The sequence below is a fragment of the Lolium perenne genome, chromosome 1, assembly GCF_019359855.2.
Source record: "Lolium perenne isolate Kyuss_39 chromosome 1, Kyuss_2.0, whole genome shotgun sequence".
NCBI lineage: Eukaryota > Viridiplantae > Streptophyta > Magnoliopsida > Poales > Poaceae > Lolium > Lolium perenne.
The window spans coordinates 151,868,411-151,874,486 of NC_067244.2; positions in this window are offsets into that span (position 1 = coordinate 151,868,411).

Consider the following 6,076-nt stretch of genomic DNA (forward strand, 5'->3'; position numbering starts at 1 on the left):
CTTTGATTACATCAAACGCCACTGCGTAAATGGGTGGTTATAAAGGTGGGATTAGGTATTCGGAAAGTATGAGTTGAGGCATATGGATCAACAGTGGGATTTGTCCATCCCGATGACGGATAGATATATACTCTGGGCCCTCTCGGTGGAATGTCGCCTAATTAGCTTGCAAGCATATGAATGGTTCATAAGAGACCACATACCACAGTACGAGTTAAGAGTACTTGTCAGGAGACGAGGTTGAACAAGGTATAGAGATACCGATGATCAAACCTCGGACAAGTAAAATATCGCGTGACAAAGGGAATCGGTATCGTATGTAAATGGTTCATTCGATCACTAAGTCATCATTGAATATGTGGGAGCCATTATGGATCTCCAGATCCCGCTATTGGTTATTGGTTGGAGAGAAGTCTCAACCATGTCTGCATAGTTCGCGAACCGTAGGGTGACACACTTAAGGTTTGATGTCGTTTAAGTAGATATGGAATATGGAATGGAGTTCGATGTTTTGTTAGGAGTCTCGGATGGGATCCAGGATATCACGAGGAGTTCCGGAATGGTCCGGAGAATAAGATTCATATATAGGAAGTCATTTTATAAGTTTGAAAATGATCTGGTGCATTTATGGAAGGTTCTAGAAGGTTCTAGAAAAGTCTGGAAAAAATCGCTATGGAAAGCGGAGTCCCGGAGGGACTCCACTAGCATGGCCGGCCAACCCTAAGGGGGAGGAGTCCCGGGTAGATGATGACCCACAAGTATAGGGGGTGTATCGTAGTATCTTCGATAAGTAAGAATGTCGATCCCAACGAGGAGCAGAAGGTGTTGACAAGAAGTTTCGTTGAAGGATTCCTATAAATGCTCACATACAAGTATTCAGGGGGGTTTGATGTAGCAGATGAATAAAGTACGAGTAAGTAAAGCGCGGGAGTAACAATTGCAGTGAGTGGCCCAATCCTTTTTAGCACAAAGGACAAGCCGGTTTGTTTACTTATAATGACCAAACGTTCTCGAGGACACACGGGATTTTAGTCTAGTGCTTTCGCTACATACGGCTAATTAATCTTCATTGTTTTGATAAGTGTTGTGTGGGTGAACCTATGCTAATGTACCGCCCTTCCTAGGACTAATACATACTTGTGATTATACCCCTTGCAAGCATCCGCAACTACAAGAAAGTAATTAAGATAAATCTAACCACAGCCTTAAACTCTGAGATCCTGCTATCCCTCCTACATCGATATACCAACGGGGGTTTAGGTTTCTGTCACTCCGGCAACCCCGCAATTGGCAAACGAGTACAAGATGCATTCCCCTAGGCCCATAAAGGTGAAGTGCCGTGTAGTCGACGTTCACACGACACCACTAGAAGAATAACACCACAACTTAAATATCATAACATTGAATATTACTCAACCATACTTCACTACTAACATTTAGACTTCACCCATGTCCTCAATAACTAAATGAACTACTCACGAGACATCATATGGAACATGATCAGAGGTGATATGATGATGAATAACAATCTGAACATAAACCTTGGTCCAATGGTTTCACTCAATAGCATCAATAACAAGTAGAAATCAACACCGGGAGAGTTTCCCCTATCAAACAATCAAGATCAAACCCAAATTGTTACAGCGGTGATGATGTGCAGCGGTGGAGACGGCGGTGATGATGATGGAGATGATGATGATGGTGATGGAGATGATGTCCAGCTCGATGGCGGTGACGATGGCGTCGATTTCCCCCTCCGGGAGGGAATTTCTCCGGCGGATTTCAGCCTGCCGGAGAGCTCTTTTCTCTCTGGTGTTCTCCGCCCCGCAGAGGCGGCTGTGACTCTTCGCGACTTATCCCCCTGAGCTTAGGTTTTCAGGACGAAGATGTACGCGAAGGAGAGGAGGCCAGAGGGGGCTGTGGGCCCCCTCCCCACATGGCGGCGCGGCCAGGGCAGGGCCCGCGCCGGCCTGTGAGGGGGGCCCATGGTGGCCCTCCTCGGCTCCTCCTTCTGGCTCTCGTCATCTTCTGGAAAAATAGGATTTTTCATATAACTTTCGTCAATTGTTGATCTTCCGAAATATTGCATTCTGACGGCGCTTTTTCCAGCAGAATCCTGACTCCGGTGCGCGATCCTCCAATAATCATGAATCATGCAAAATAGGTGAAATAACATAAGTATCATCTCCAAATATGAAATATATCAATGAATAACAACAAATTATGATATAAAATAGTGATGCAAATTGGACGTATCAGTAGACTCCACCAATGGTGGCCGGCCACCCCCCTCCAAGGAAAGGTGGGAGTCCCACCTTGAGTAGGACTCCCATCTTGAGTAGGATTTGTCCTTATGGCAAGTTTTGGTGTTGGGGTCTTATTCGAAGACTTGGACTACAACTCTTGGGGGTCCCACCTATATAATGAGGAGCAAGGGGAGGGGGGCGGCCACACCAAGCCACCTTGGCCGCACCCCCTTGAGGCCGGCGCCCCAAACCCTAGCCTCTCCTCCTCCACATAATACTCCTGCAGCGCATAGGCGAAGCCCTGACGAAGTTCTCCACCACCATCGTCACCACGCCGTCGTGCTGCCGGGATTCCGAGGAGGATCTACTACTTCTGCTGCCCGCTGGAACGGGGAGGAGGACGTCGTCTTCATCAACACCGTACGTGTGACCGAGTACGGAGGTGCTGCCCGATTGTGGCACCGTCAAGATCTTCTACGCGCTTTTGAAAGCGGAAAGTGATCATCTTCTGCAACAACGAGATCTAATCTCGTAGGCTTTGGAAATCTTCAAGGGTTAGTCTCGTGATCCCCTCGTTGCTACCGTCTTGTAGATTAGACCTTGGCTTGTGTTTCGTTCTTGCGGTAGGAAATTTTTTGTTTTCTATGCTACGAATCCCATCATCCCATTCCTCACCCTCGCATTAATCCATGAGGACATCCACCGTCACTTAATCCTAATGCTTTTTCTTTGTGGAAAACCAAGATTAAGTCTTGTTTAATTTCCTCATCTATTGAACTATGGAGAATTGTTGTTGAAGGATACAAGCCTCACAATCCTAATGGTTTGTCTTGTAGGGAAGTGGTTGATTGCCAACTCAACGCCACCGCCTTATATCTGATTCAACAAGCCGTTAGCAAGGATGATAGACCCTACATCGAGAAAGCAACAACCGCCAAGGATGCTTGGGATATTCTCGCCGAAGTATTCCTTGGAAGCTCAAGCATGAGGCAAAATAAGTTCCAAGAGGTTAGAAATAAAGCCGAAGGATTCTACATGGAAGATGGTGAACATCAGGATATGTACCGCCGTCTCAAGGCTCTTGCTATCTCCTTTCGGGATCTTGGTGCCACTTATGTTGATGATGATTGGATCAAGAGGAAGTACATCAATGCTCTATTGCCCTTTGAACTAGCCGATCTAAGGATTCTCAAGAACAAGCACAACTTTGAGCAAATGACCTCCAATGATGTCATGCAAGAAATGGATGCTTTCAAGGTTGATTCAAAGATTGCGGTTGATAGTCGTTCCTGGGCTACTGGGATGAAGAGAAGTGAAAACCTTGCATTGAAGGCACATGTTAGTGTTGAGGATGATGAAGATTTGATGGAAACTAAGTATGAAGGACACTCCGAGGAACTCAAACGTGATCTACATGGTCATATTGCTCTTCTCACAAAATCCTTTTGGAGAGATCAATTGTGGCAATAAAGATCACTTTATTGCCGAGTGCCCATATGAGAATAGAGAAGATCATGGTGGAAAGCTCATTGTCAAGGACAAGTCAAAGGTTCCTCGCAAGAAGCCATTTGTCAAGAAAAGTGGATATGACATTACCAAGAAGCCATCGAAGTATGTGTTGGTTGCCCGTGAGGAGTATTCTTCTGGAGAAGAAGATGACAAAGACGACTCAAAAAGTGAGGTGGCCGCCATTGCTATCACCTCTACACCTTCATCATCTCTCTTTGAATCTCCCAATGAGGACTCCTCCAACAATGCAAGATGTCTCATGGTCAAGGCCTCTCATGCTCTCACTTCCGGAGATGAAGAAGATGTTCACGAAGACACATTAAGTGAAAAGGCCATTAGTGCCTCTGATACGTCTCAAACGTATCTATAATTTCTTATGTTCCATGCTACTTTATTGATGATACTCACATGTTTTATACATACTTTATGTCATATTTATGCATTTTCTGGCACTAACCTATTAACAAGATGCCGAAGAGCCAGTTGCTGTTTTCTGCTGTTTTTGGTTTCAGAAATCCTAGTAAGGAAATATTCTCGGAATTGGACGAAATCAACGCCCAGGATCTTATTTTTCCACGAAGCTTCCAGAACACCGAAAGGGACACGAAGTGGGGCGACGAGGCGACGCCACGCAAGGGCGGCGTGGCCCAGGTCCAGGCCGCGCGGCCCTACTGTGTGGGTCCCTCGCGTCGCCCCTAAACCTACCTCTTCGCCTATAAGAAGCCTTCGTCGATAATAACTCCAGTACCGAGAGCCACGATACGAAAAACCTTCCAGAGACGCCGCCACCACCAATCCCATCTCGGGGGATTCAGGAGATCGCCTCCGGCACCCTGCCGGAGAGGGGAATCATCTCCCGGAGGACTCTTCACCGCCATGGTCGCCTCCGGAGTGATGTGTGAGTAGTTCACCCTTGGACTATGGGTCCATAGCAGTAGCTAGATGGTCGTCTTCTCCTAGTTGTGCTATCATTGTTGGATCTTGTGAGCTGCCTAACATGATCAAGATCATCTATTTGTAATGCTACATGTTGCGTTTGTTGGGATCCGATGAATAATGAATGCTATGTTATGTTGATTATCAATCTATCATCTATGTGTTGTTTATGATCTTGCATGCTCTCCGTTATTAGTAGAGGCTCTGGCCAAGTCGTTACTTGTAACTCCAAGAGGGAGTATTTATGCTCGATAGTGGGTTCATGCCTCCATTAAATCTGGGATAGTGACAGAAAGTTCTAAGGTTGTGGATGTGCTGTTGCCACTAGGGATAAAACAGCAATGCTATGTCTAAGGATGTATTTGTTGATTACATTACGCACCATACTTAATGCAATTGTCTGTTGTTTGCAAATTAATACTGGAGGGGGTTCGGATGATAACCTGAATGTGGACTTTTTAGGCATAGATGCATGCTGGATAGCGGTCTATGTACTTTGTCGTAATGACCAATTGAATTTCACACTACTCATCATAACATGTATGTGCATTGTCATGCCATCTTTATTTGTCAATTGCCCAACTGTAATTTGTTCACCCAACATGCTATTTATCTTATGGGAGAGACACCACTAGTGAACTGTGGACCCCGGTCCATTCTTTTACATCGAAGACAGTCTACTGCAATACTTGTTCTACTGTTTTCCGCAAACATCATCATCCACACTATACATCTAATCCTTTGTTACAACAAGCCGGTGAGATTGACAACCTCACTGTTAAGTTGGGGCAAAGTATCTTGGTTGTGTTGTGCAGGTTCCACGTTGGCGCCGGAATCCCTGGTGTTGCGCCGCACTACACTCCGCCGCCATCAACATTCAACGTGCTTCTTGGATCCTACTGGTTCGATAACCTTGGTTTCTTACTGAGGGAAAAACTTGCCGATGTATGCATCATACCATCCTCTTGGGGTTCCCAACAGACGTGTGCTTTACCGTCATGTAATGTCCCAGGTTTAGAGACGACCGAGGGGTAGATTTTAGAAAGGGATGTGCATTGCATTGTAATTTACGGGGAAATTTCGCGCTTTTAAAACAAAACTGCATCGAAGGGGGACAGGTTTCTCTCTCGACACCTTACAGGGTTAGGGTTTCGAGAGTGCGATGAACTTGTTCTTACTTATCTAAATTAGGGTTTTGAGAAGAGAGAAGTGATATTGCATTGAAATCTTAAGTTGCATGATTGAATTACAAGTTAAGTTGTATGATTGAATTCAAACCAAATTTGAATTTGAATCTCAAATTCAAACATCAAATGGTTATCACATAATTCAAACTTGAGATGATTTATTAAACAATTATCATTAATCAAGAATCTCTACTATTA